The sequence below is a fragment of the Rosa chinensis genome, chromosome 1 (genome assembly GCF_002994745.2).
Source record: "Rosa chinensis cultivar Old Blush chromosome 1, RchiOBHm-V2, whole genome shotgun sequence".
Lineage (NCBI taxonomy): Eukaryota > Viridiplantae > Streptophyta > Magnoliopsida > Rosales > Rosaceae > Rosa > Rosa chinensis.
The window spans coordinates 61,019,877-61,032,778 of record NC_037088.1 but is presented as its reverse complement, the minus strand read 5'-3'; the positions used below and the strand labels follow the sequence as shown (position 1 = coordinate 61,032,778).

Sequence of the window (12,902 nt, the reverse complement as noted above, 5' to 3'; positions counted from 1 at the left end):
TGTATATAAGGCGTGATGGCTTAGCCTCCCATTGGGTTTCCAGCCATAAAAAAAAAAAATTAGATGTTTATTTTAAAAAATTTCAGAGTTATCGGCGATTCAGCATTTACCGTTTCATCTTAAATTATTACAAATTACTATATAACAAGGTTTATGACTTTATTCAAGGTTTTCTTTCTATATATAGTAGACAATTGATAAAATAAACATATCTAAAAGTTTCAGTTAAAATGTTTTTCTTCAAATTTCCATCATTTTTCTTGATTATTTACCGAAATCGATATATCCTCGATATTTCCGTCGAAATTTCCTTTTTCGGGACCATCGATATTTCCTCGAAACTCTATATTTTGGTCCTTGATCAGATCATGGCAAGGTTTTGGTAGGGTGGGTCGGAAAATGATAAGAGAATTCACTGGGTTTCATGGGAGAAGTTGTGTCGTCCAAAGCTGGAGGGAGGAATGGGGTTCAGAAACATGCATTATTTTAACTTAGCTCTCTTGGCTAAGCAGGGTTGGCGGTTCTTACAAAATCCGGACTCTCTAATCGCTCGGGTTTTAAAGGCTAAGTATTTTCCTAAATGCTCTTTTATGGAGGCAGATTTAGTGAAGGGTGCTTCGTATTCTTGGCGTAGCATCATGGCGGGTAGGGAGGTGCTACGAACTAGTGTTAGATACCAAGTGGGTGATGGGAAGTCGATCTCTTTATGGAATGACCCGCGGATGCCGACCCCGGTGTCTTTTTTGCCTTTCTCCCCAATAATGGAAGGCACGGAGGACTGGGTTGTTGTCGATGTTATTGATGACGAAAACAAGGAGTGGGCTTTGGAGCTATTAGAGGAACTCTTTACGGATGTGGAGGTCCAAAGCATTGCAGCTATCCCACTTAGTTTGAGGCAGACAGATGATAGAATAATATGGCATTACGATACAAAGGGGGCTTACAATGTCAAAAGTGGCTATCATGTGTTCCTCAACTCACAGCGACTGGAGGCAAGAGCGTCAACATCTTCTACAATTAAAGCAACTCCACCGGTGTGTTTTTGACTGGTCACCAGCTAGGAAAAGTTGAGGTGGTGACCATAGAGGGGAAAATCAGGTTTTTAGAGGAGGAAGACTGACCAGCCAAAAGCCAGCCTTTCTTAACCGAAGCCAAGAATTTAGTCAAGGCCCTGACTAATTCCTTGACCCAGCCAAGGCTTCTGCCAGCTCGGCCCGGCCAGCCCGGAAACGTGAGTGACGTCACTGGATGAGGGAAGAAAGAGACGTGTTGATCGACGGAAGTGGAGGACAAGCATTTGACGCTTGGCGCCGCAACTTCAGCATGCGTGCGTGCAGTCGCTTGTCGTGTAGCGACATAGAATGGGCCGGCCTGATCCACGTGGAAGAGAGCCATTTGAGGGCTTTGAAATTTGATCCCAACGGTCATGAAATCCCATCCCTTGGTTTCAATTAAGATGTGGATCCAATGGCAAACAATTAATATGTAGTGTGTGTGTGTGTGTGTGTGTGTGTGTAACGTTAATAAACGATAACAAAAATAAATTATAAAAAATTCTAAACATTTCTATAAAAATAAATACATACCATTTATTTTACATCTCACACCCAAAAAATTATATTTCATAGTTACACCTTCCTCCTCTTCATATAGCTCTCATCTTCTAAATTTGTTTATATCCAATATGGCCGAACAAAGGGGAAACACACGTCCAGTGTGAGAGTAGGAAAATTCTGCTGGGCCTGCAATTAAGGCGATTAACTCCGTAGTTAGTATGGTGTTAAATTTCAGTCATGAATGCGGCGATTATTACGACAATAACTACGCACAATGATTATGATTATAAGTGCGCAATGAATGACTATCATAAATACGCAATGAATGATGGTCGTAAGTATTGTTATTAGTGCAGCAATAACTGTCATTATAAGAGTGTAAATAAATGCAGCCATCAAAGCAGAAATAATGGCGGCTTGTTCCCGAAGTAAGTCATCTCCTATATAAAGGAGGCTCGACGTCCAGGTAATCCATGGAATTCCAATTATCTCTACTCCACAACTAAGAAACATACTGACTTAGGCATCGGAGAGTTTTCTGCAGGTACCCCCCCCCCTTCTCCTCGAGCCGACGGTCAAACTCCAGGTCAACGCTCAAGGGAAGCTTCTCGATTGTTCCCGGTCAGCTCTCGCTCCAGTCTGCATTAATTGGTGAGTCAAACTCTTCAACAGAATTTTTCTACACCAACAAGTGGCGCCGTCTGTGGGAGGCACGTTTCCCTAAAAAGTGATGGCGGGAGCTGCCCCTGACGGGATCCTATTTCTGTCACTAAGGACTGGGAGTGATGGAATACAAGTCCGAAGTGACAAAAGTCTGGGTAACGTAGACTAGCGTTCTTTCCTTTAATAATCATATTCTGACTTTTTCCTTTTATATTTGAAACATATTTGTGGTCAGTGTTGTTGAAATGTATGTGTAAGGCTAGTGGCCGGAGTAAATACCCAAGGCCGGTGGCCAAGGAAAATAAATGTTGTTGATCAGATTCAAAGGGAAATGGGGGCAATTCCATGTCTCATGCTGAAAATGAATCTTCACCTTGAGGAAAGAATCGAGGCGGCTAGGGCCTGAGGAAAGAATCGAGGCGGCCAGGGCCCGAGGAAAGATTTTGGGCGGCTAGGACGACCAGGGCCCGAGGAAAGATTTTGGGCGGCTAGGACGGCCAGGGCCCGAGGAAAGAGTCGGGGAGGCCAGGGCCTGAGGAAAGAATCGGGGCGGCCAGGGCTCGAGGAAAGAATCGGGATGGTCAGGGCTCGAGAAAATATTCAAGGCAAGATTTGAAGCAGCCAGAGAATGGAAATTTCCTCTTATGACGAGTGTCCAAAGAGAAAATTTGGGGGCATTGTGGGAGTGGGAAAATTCTGTTGGGTCTGCAATTAAGGCGATTAACTCCGCAGTTAGTATGGCGTTAAATTTCAGTCATGAATGCGGCGATTATTACGACAATAACTACGCACAATGATTATGATTATAAGTGCGCAATGAATGACTATCATAAATACGCAATGAATGATGGTCGTAAGTATTGTTATTAGTGCAGCAATAATTGTCATTATAAGAGTGTAAATAAATGCAGCCATCAAAGCAGAAATAATGGCGGCTTGTTCCCGAAGTAAGTCATCGCCTATATAAAGGAGGCTCGACGTCTAGGTAATCCATGGAATTCCAATTATCTCTACTCCACAACTAAGAAACATACTGACTTAGGCATCAGAGAGTTTTCTGCAGGTACCCCCCTCTTCTCCTCGAGCCGACGGTCAAACTCCAGGTCAACGCTCGAGGGAAGCTTCTTGATTGTTCCCGGTCAGCTCCCGCTCCAGTCTGCATTAATAGGTGAGTCAAACTCTTCAACAGAATTTTTCTACACCAACATCCAGTGGCCGGACAAGAGGGAGATCAAAGTGAAGATGATAATACCGAATCCAGGAGGAGATGGACGGATGAGGAAGATGTTCAATTGTGCAAGTCTTGGAAAGCTGTAAGCCAAGATCCAGCTGTGGGCACAAATCAGAAAAAAAAAAAAAATAATAATAAAATAAATAAAAAATATTGAGGCCCTTGAACAGTTAATGACATTAATTATTAGAAATATAGTAAATTGTATAATTATGACATTAATTATCCATAAATCCCCATTATTATCATCTATTTACATCAAATATATTTTAATTTTACAATAAAAAGGAAAAAAAATTCAATGAACAGTGAAAATAAATAGTTAACACACTCAATGAACAGTGCATGAACAGTACTGGTCGGTCAATAAACAGAACGGGTGGAAACCCATGTCTAGTGGCAGTGAACAGTTACTTGACTGGTCGACGCCTTGACTTTTCAACCTTGACATTTATTGACAATGGGTGGAGTTGCTCTTACAGGTGGACAACTCCAGAGTTATTGGAGTAGAATTTGGAAGGCTGCTGTACCCCCACGAGTCAAAGTCCTCATTTGGCGCCTCCTGCATGTAAGTGGAAATGGCAAAACATGTGTTTAAAAATTGTTTAGCAGTTCAAGGCTTCTAGAACTTGTGACCTTTGAAATTAAAGCCAAGGGAACATGTTGCACATGACGTGAGGACTTGGGTGTTTGATGTCATGGATGGGTTAGAGGTTGATTTGCATGATTACTTTTTCATGGATTCAAATTTGCTCATCACTTTTATTTTGTAGTAATATCACCACCCTATCAAAATTTGCCACATCATATAGAATTAATTGAATACTTAAAATATAATTTTTTAATAAAACATCATGATAAATTATAATTATATTTTATAACATATGGCAGTTTTGTATTGAGTGGTGGTATCACCACCAAAATATTGATGGTGAGCAAATTTGAATCCCTTTTCCATGGCTCTGTGGCTTTTATGGAGTGAGAGAAATAATATTGTTTGGAAAGGTGGCAGATTCCAACCCATGCATGTGATTGAATGGTGTAGACAGAGGGTGGAAGGATTCCCAAAGCAACGCGGAAAAAAAAGAGGGTCTTGACTAAGTGGGGGGGGGACAAACAGAGGGTGGAAGACTTCCAACAGTATCACCCCAAAGCAACGCGGAAAAAAAAGAAGGTCTTGACTAAGTGGGAGGAAGCTGAAAATCAATATAGATGGTACTTTCAGAGGGAAGTATGAAACTGGAGGCATTGGGGTGGTGATTAGGGATGATTTGAGCATGGGAGTTGCAGCTTTAGCGAGGCCTTTTTTGCATGCAAACTCAGCCATTAATATGGAAGCTGAGGCGTGCAGAACTAATCTTCTTCTTGGAATACACCAAGGCTGGTTGGAAATTGACATTGAAAGTGACTCTGCCCTTCTGATTGATCACTCTTGAGCTCAGAGGTGAATTATTCGGAGGTAAGACAAGTTTTAGATGATTGTAAAGATTACTTAACTGTTTTCCAATTAGTTAGAATTCGACATATCTACCGTAAAGCAAACGGTGTTGCACATAGACTTGCACTAGATGATGTTTAGTTAGAGGAGACTCTTGCTATTATTCATGATACTATTGTAAGCGTTCTATTGTAGCATGAGGTTCCGGTTTTATGTCCCCCCTGATGCAAAATTTTAATATTAATATAATAAATGAAACCGGGCGTGGGGCTGAGCCTCCCAATTAGGTTGGGTTCTAAACCCCTTTTAAAAAAAAAAAATTTAAAAGTGCTCAAAAAGTTTAACATAATTTATTTTGTCCTTACCAAAAATAAAAAACAAACATCTTTAATTTTATGGCTGTCTAACGAACACATATATATGGATTCAAATTTGCTCACCACTTTTATTTGTTGGTGATATTACCATCCTATTAAAACTTGTCACGTCATATAGAATTAAGGGCACGTTTACTTACTTAGAATAGAATGGAATGTAATGGAATGATTACGGAGTAAAAACACCCCTGTGTTTACTAACACATAAAGGAATCAGAATTAGTATAGGTCCCACCTATTTATCATGAATCGATTCATGAATACTCAGGAATTCGATTACGAATGGGGGAGATGGGTTTAGGAATCATTCATCAGGAATCAATACCGATTCATTTATTCTCTCATTCCACTTGTCTCCGATTCATGATTATTTTCTATTCCAAGTAAGGAAACGTGCCATAATTGAATACTTCAAATATGTTGGGAATTAAATTTGCTCACCCCCTTTGTCTCAGTGATGATACCACCACTCTATGAAAACTTGACAGGTGTACTGATTTTAACCATGACTTAATTAACCACAGTTAAACAGAGAAACCCCCTCTTTAGTCCATCGTCCTCCTCCACATAAACCACTCCAAAATCCAGAAAAAGAAGGAAACCAGAAAACTGAAATTACTTTTTGGTGTTGTGATCCTGAAGCTTCACTGAGTTTAATTCTTTAATTTGCTTTTTCCTTCTGGATTGTCTGGTCACCTTGAAGATTTGTATTTGGCAATTTGGTTGAGATTAACCTCTTCCTAAATAGGTGTTGAACCAAGATGCAGACAAATCCAATCTCAAAAGGATGCAATTCGAGAGTCCAAGATGCAGGCAAACCCAACCTTTCCAAAAATAAAAAAAAGTGCAGAAAAGTGACGATGGGACATGAAATCAAAGAAGTGGGCGATCGATGGAGATGAAACAGGTGCTTGATGATAGTATTGCAGGAGATTCGTTTAGGTAGGATGCTGGGGAAGGAAAATGATGGGAGGGATTTTGGGTTTGATTTGTTTCAGTCAAGGAAGAGGAAGGATCGAATTAGAGAGACAGAGAGAGAGAGAGAGAGAGAGTAAAGTTCTTTCTTTATTTCTTTCATTATAAAATTCAGTTTAGTTGATGGAGGAGGCTGGAATACGCAGCATGTAACTTACAGCCACTGACAGGAGTTGACGTGGCACGAGGAGAACCACTTGATGGGTCAAATTAGGGGCTGAAGGTAATTTCACAGTTGACGGTGCCGTTAGAGTAAAACGTGTTTTACCGCCTCCTCATTGGCGTATCAGCCGCCACAAAGTTAATCCCATCGTTTCCTCTCCAAACCCGTCTCTTCTCGAACCCAAAATCACTCACTTCTGTTCCTTCTCCTCTCACCACTCGACTTCATAACCAAGGAGGTGTCTGCAATGAACCAACTGAATTGTAGACCAACAGATGCCGTCAGGATTTCCGTTAGATTGACCGCGTCAACTCACATGGGACAGGGAAGATGAAACTGTGAAGTATGAAGTTACCACGGGGGCTTTTAGGGAAGAAGGAGAGAGGCAGCTGCATCGAGGAGGAGATAAGGTTGGAAGACTGTTGAAGTCTTGTGGTCGTTGAAGTCTTCAGAAACCATTAACCTGCAAACAAACCATAAGAATGAGAAGAAAGGGTCAGATGTATCAAAACAGGGCGAATTTCCAACACGCTTTGTTGCCAATGAAGTAGATCGCCCGGGCTTTGCTATCGTCAATCACAATCTCAGACAAGCAGGTAATCCAACAATCAAATTGTTCTTCAACGAGGCGGATGGTAATTAGAATGAGTCATGATTTAGGCATCTGTTTATCTTTCTTATTTTTCACTTGTTTTCTGGTTAATCATTGTGTTTCTATGAATCATTCTTGTGTATCAAACTAAAATCCGAGCTGCATGTTCATATATAGTTTTTTTTTTTTCCTTCTTTTTTTTGGGTCTGGTTAATACTCGAGTTTGAAGTTTGAACTATATACACCACCAGTGTTAATACAAACAAACAAAACAATTAGAATGGCTACGACAGTGCGCTGACAAGGATGAGATATCCTTCATTTGTGATCGTTGAGTCTAATATAACGTAATTTTGCTACTCTTTTTGATTAATTCTGAACCGTTTGTCACTTTGCATTTGGGCAGTGATGAGATTTTCTGTATAGGCTGTTTGAAGAAACTAAGTTGTTTTCTTTTTGTTTGAGGTGCTAGGCTCAATTGGCATTCTTGTTTTTGCCCCTCAATTCATTGCTCACTCTAATCAGCTATCAGTTTGAAGAAAATTCCGCTACTCAAGTATGGTGATTTCAAGAATTACAGTGGACTTTTCAGTCATCAGGACCTTTAGATCATACAGCTGAGCAAGATAAACCACTATCTCCAATATGAGGTTCCACATAGCCGATATTGATGTATTTATGTCATAGTAATTTAAAGCTGGAAAAATTGCGTCGACATGCTGCAACCAAACAACGGAATTTCGTAAGGAGAGAGGATAGATTGTTTTCCATGAAGTAGGATTTTGGTCCTTCTCTTGCAAACCAGATCTCTGCTGTAGACAAAGTAGAGTTCAACTGTTTAGGATTTGGTATCTTGTAAAATTTCATCTGATTCAGCCAAACCAAATTTCATCATCTGCTTCAAAATTGCTTTTCATTGTAACATTGAGGGTGATGAAATTGTACAGATTTTGATGCTTGTTTAGGATTTGGTATATGTTTGTAATTTTATTCGTGTTTGCTTTTCCTAATCAGACTTTTCTTTGTTTGAACAGAAATTAAAATGCAATAACCATAATTATCCCAACGAGAAAAGAAATGGTACTTACAGGTCACAGCTTTTAATGATGGTGAATGAGTTTATATCCATCTTTTCCTAGCAAGAGTGATTTATATCCAGGTACAATAGTCCTCTCGGATATTCTTTTAGCTAGTTCAATATGTGTATTATGTGGGTCTTGCAGAAACTACCTACAAATAAGTAGTAAAGTAGTATTTTAAAGATAATGAGTGCTCATACATACATGATCTTAATCGTTGATATCTTCGAGTTCTAGGTATTTAGTATGCTACTAGCTTATGATGTTCGAGCACTAGCTTTTTGTTGTTAGTTTTCTTGTTGTTACTACTGTTCTTGTCTGACATGTCTTGCTGCAATGTTTTATTTTTTTGCTTTTTATCAAAATCTTGCTGCCATGTTGGTTGGAAATTTTTTGGAGATGTCAGAAATTCTGAAGTTTTTCCTAGCATCACTCTATTTTAATTTTTAGTGGTTACTAATTGCTGGATACATCTTAATAGGGGAGCAAAGAGGGCAAGTGGATGGGACATGTTCATGATTAATTGTTGTTCAAGACTAGCTTGCTTACAAGCACAAACCTTGTACAGAATTTCCTTGATCTTGTTGTGGATCTATTCCTTGCATGTAAATAGAAATTTTGTGAGAGTTCCATGTAGAAATCTTGTTTAAATTACCTTCATTGTTTAGAACTTGTGTATAAATCACTTCCATGCATAGATATGTATACACTCAATGTAACAGTTTGACCAAGAGTTGAACTAGCACACTTGCAGATAATATGTAATTGCATTTGGAGGTAAAGAACTTCAATTCTAGTACATGTTACGGATAAACATTGTATAAAGAGGAAATTGGCTGTTTTCATTATTTTGCTTATCCTAACTTCAAAGTTAGTGTAAGTACTTGATATGACCAGATTAAAGCGCGTCTATATATACTGAATATTAGACAAATGGGGACTAGGCTTCAATCATATTGACAACTTGATTCTGAATTTGGACACCTTGGCCTGTTTTAACATTCCCATCAAATTTCTGAAAAAAACTACCACTTATCATTTCTACTCCAGTGATGAAAAGAGCTCTGGATTTGGTCACGATGCCATCTCTTTACAATGTGTTTCAACATCCAGATTCCTCCAATGCCAAAAACAAAAACAAAAAAATGGCTTTCAATGCCAAGTCTGCCTCTTTTCCCTCTCGTATGGATCAGAGATTCATTCAATGCGAACTTGTTTCCTCTTCAAGGGAGGTAGGTACAAGGAAGTCTTCTCCTTCCAAATGATACAAAGACAAATAAGAGTGTCAATATAGTCAATTTAAAATCATCAGAGAGAGACTGAGAGAGCAGATACCATGTCAATTCAAAATTATCACAGAATAAAAATATCTCAATTTAGGTACTCACAAGTTCCAGTCATGAGATGAAGTAACTATTTTGTTTGACCTTGCACTCCAATCTATCCAGAAAAAATCGGTCACGCTGTGAATCAACCACCAGTATATTAGTTGTGTGCAATGAACTTGCAATCAATGACAACAGATATACCAACCAATCCTTCAACAAAGCAGAGACTATGTTAGCAGTAAAAGAAAAGGCAACAAGTTATTTTAATAGGAATGTCTGCCGGTAGCAATTGCAAATTCTCAATGAATGTGCATAAGATATAAGCTTAGATAACAAGACAAAATTTGTAATAAGCTTAGATGCATGTATTGACTAACTTCCTAGGTGGAATACCTATTCTTAGTTCTTTTCTGGTGTTATTTTACGAGCCCATCCACCTAACTAACAATTCACCTAGAATGAAATTCTGAAACGAAGAGAAAACATGCATCATTGTTTCGAGCTGCATATCTAAATGGAGATGATCATCACTTTTCTAAGTTGCTCGAACTAGAGATGGTCTTTCGAGTGTATTTTTTCTGCACTAATCTGTTAAACTATTTAAAAGCTGGTCTTATCAAAACCAATATAGAAGTGCGCTGAACAGAAAAACTGAAAATAGACAAATAGTACCACAAAGTATGTGCAATAAACTACTTACCTAACCAAAAAGAAAAACAGAACAAAAAAAAGCTCATCAGCTGATGATGATGGGTTTGGCATTCATGAATAAAATCATCATTTGACTATGATGGGTTTGGCATCACTTGAATAACATTCATTTTGGGTTTGTTTAGGACTGGATATATAAAAGTAACAAACAAGAGGATCATCTCAGCTGAAGATTTAAGTCAGCTTGTTCCAAATTGTTAGGTTGCGTAATAAAGTGAAGAAGAGCCATGAGAACCAAGAGAAAGAATGGGTGATGGAGAATGGGATCAAAGCTGTATATAGGCCTACACAGATATAAATATACCCCAGAACTCAATGAAATACGATTCATTGGCTCATCAGCTCAACCGCCCAACTATACTACTTTTGACTCATAAACCCCACAGTTGGTGGCTTCAAACCAAAGCTGCTTGATCGAAACATACTAAGGCTTGGTTTCATTCAGCAAAGCTCACTGTCACTCATGAGCAGTCACCTCAACTTTATGAACCTTTTCATCCATCTGCCTACTACAAAGATCAAAATAATGGAGATTGTTTTGACATGTATCACATCATAACCAAACTCTGTAACTGTAAAGCAAAACTCTATCTGGAAATTTGTATTATGCAAGTCATAATAGTAGCATATAGTTTGTATAGAAGAAGAAGCAAATCAGAAGAAATCATTAGTTATTCTCAAAACTAGACTCCGGCACATAAATTTCTATATATTACGAATCTCTACAACATCTTGTAAACAGATCCCAACCAACAACAAGCTCAGAGACATAAAGACAGTGCATGGCTTCCAACTGCATACCTCAAGTTGTTCATGAAGCCGCTTTTGGAGTTCTACCTGCAATCGCAATGCTTCAGTAATACCCATACTGCTCCAGCAGGTACACATGAAAAAGTTTGAAGTTCATTTCAATTTAATAGCCCACAGATAAACCAGTAGACAGATTGGTGAAATGTTTTTGCAGTAGCTACCAATACATTGAATTTGCATATTTGAATTCAAAAATATCTCCAACCAATTAACGAAAATATGGTAATAACAACCAGTAACTACAGTTGTACAAAAACTTTAGCTTTCTTATATAAAATAGTTTGCTCTTACAAGTGGGACAGTCTCTCAATTAATCGTGTGCACTGAAAGTTGCACAATACATGAAACTTTTCTAACAGACATAACAATTGTTTCGAAATACAGAACATAGAAGGGGAAAAAAAAGTTTTGAGAAAAAAGTAAGGTACATGATCTTCAATTTTCTAGGCGAGAAAAAATACATACGTTTTGCTATTCAAACTGATTCCAAAGTAAAAAACTAAACATGGGTTTGTAACTTTCCACAAGAAATTACAAAACTTAATATGAATATCACTGCAAAAGTGCAAGCCACAAAAACCCAATTTGAGATGAAGCCATTTTCACAGACAGAATAAGCAAATTTGGTGAAAAAGGAATACCAATCAAAACACCAAGAAAAGTTAACACTCCAAAGCAACCTTAGAAGCAGCAGTGAAGAAACAGCAGGGAGATTTGGTGAAGTAGCACTTATCTTATTTAGCACCTGCAGTCACAACCAGTCACCTATGAGCACACGTAATTTCATAGATTAGAAGCTAACAACCCATCCAGATATACTAGTAAGAAAACATAGTCCAGTCTTGCATTCTCAAGCAATTTCCAAATCCGAAACAGGTATTTAAAGATCCTGAATTTACAGCAGAAGGATCCAATTCACAATGAATTAGTGCTTGGTTTTGAAGAAGATGATATGCATCCACAAAAGGCAGCAAAGGAAACTCTGAAGAAGAAGAAGATATATATGCCTCAAAGTTGGACTGTGACTCACCTCAAAACTTTTGCAGTGTCAGGGTGATTCTTCTTCTTTTTCAGAGTAAGATCAAGGACTCAAAATCGATCAAACCTTTCACCCCATAATCACTACAGGCAGAAGAGAACATTTCAAGATAGTCAATTATATGCAATTCTCAAAATTCCAAATACAAACAACCTCTAAAATTCTCGACACAAACTAATAATCAACACTTTGGGTCAAACCATAATCTAAACTATATTTAGCAAAAAAGCCAACAGCACATCAAGGTCTAGCTGAACCAATAACCTCAAACCACATTCCAGGCTAAGCAATTCTCTTAAGGCAAATCAGCATCAACTAGATTTTCTTAAAAATTAAAGGAATAATCCTTCTGATTCTATTAATCACGAAGACTAAAGTTAATAAAACAAACAAAATTTCAACGATAAAATTTAATAAAAATTGCCTCTGGACCTTGCTCTGCGTCCTGATGACTCTGACTCCTCCACCACCGTCGATTACAGGTGTTGGGCTCGCGTCTTCAAAACTTGGTACGTGTTCATGCCCAGATCTAAAAGAAACCCCAAAATAAAACTCATTTGGGTTCTTACCCATTACCTACAAATTGAAATGGAGAGAAGGATTACCCATTGGTGCTGAGCGAATTTGCTTTGCTCAGACTTTGGATCTGAGCTCCCAGAGAGAGAGAGAGAGAGAGCAGGTTGGTTTTGAAGAGGGTGGCGATTGTGCAAGTAAGTGGAGGTTGAAGGAACGCGAGAGGACTGTGGTGATGGGAAGAGAAATGAAATGAATTTGACAGCTAAAATGGGGGGAGTTGGAGCCTGGAGGCAAGTGAAATTGCACAGGCTGCCCAACGCGGGATGTTGAAATGTTAAAATTGAATGCCTTGTCCAATTCGTTCTTATAAGCAAGTAATTTTATTTATTTATTTTATTTATTAACACTAGCATTAAAACTTATA

The 12,902-nt window shown here is 38.5% G+C and overlaps 2 long non-coding RNA genes across 4 annotated transcripts; one reads left to right on the top strand and one right to left on the bottom strand.

Annotated features, from left to right (window-relative positions):
* The first annotated feature begins 6,642 nt into the window (after positions 1-6,642).
* LOC112186266 lies at positions 6,643-9,219 on the top strand. Of its 2 annotated transcripts, none has more exons than XR_005803516.1 (4): positions 6,643-6,999; positions 7,468-7,769; positions 8,030-8,154; positions 8,556-9,219. It is a non-coding gene; the product is annotated as an uncharacterized LOC112186266 (long non-coding RNA). The 2 variants fall into 2 exon arrangements; XR_005803515.1 differs by having other exon boundaries at positions 6,650-6,999; positions 7,468-7,645.
* On the bottom strand, positions 8,825-12,792 carry LOC112186347. 2 transcript variants are annotated; one of them, XR_002930775.2, is made up of 7 exons: positions 12,568-12,792; positions 12,395-12,491; positions 11,954-12,045; positions 11,565-11,668; positions 10,915-10,981; positions 9,463-9,537; positions 8,825-9,328 (listed from the first exon to the last, which is right to left on the bottom strand). It is a non-coding gene; the product is annotated as an uncharacterized LOC112186347 (long non-coding RNA). The 2 variants fall into 2 exon arrangements; XR_002930782.2 differs by having other exon boundaries at positions 11,604-11,668.
* Between the last annotated feature and the right edge of the window lie 110 nt (positions 12,793-12,902).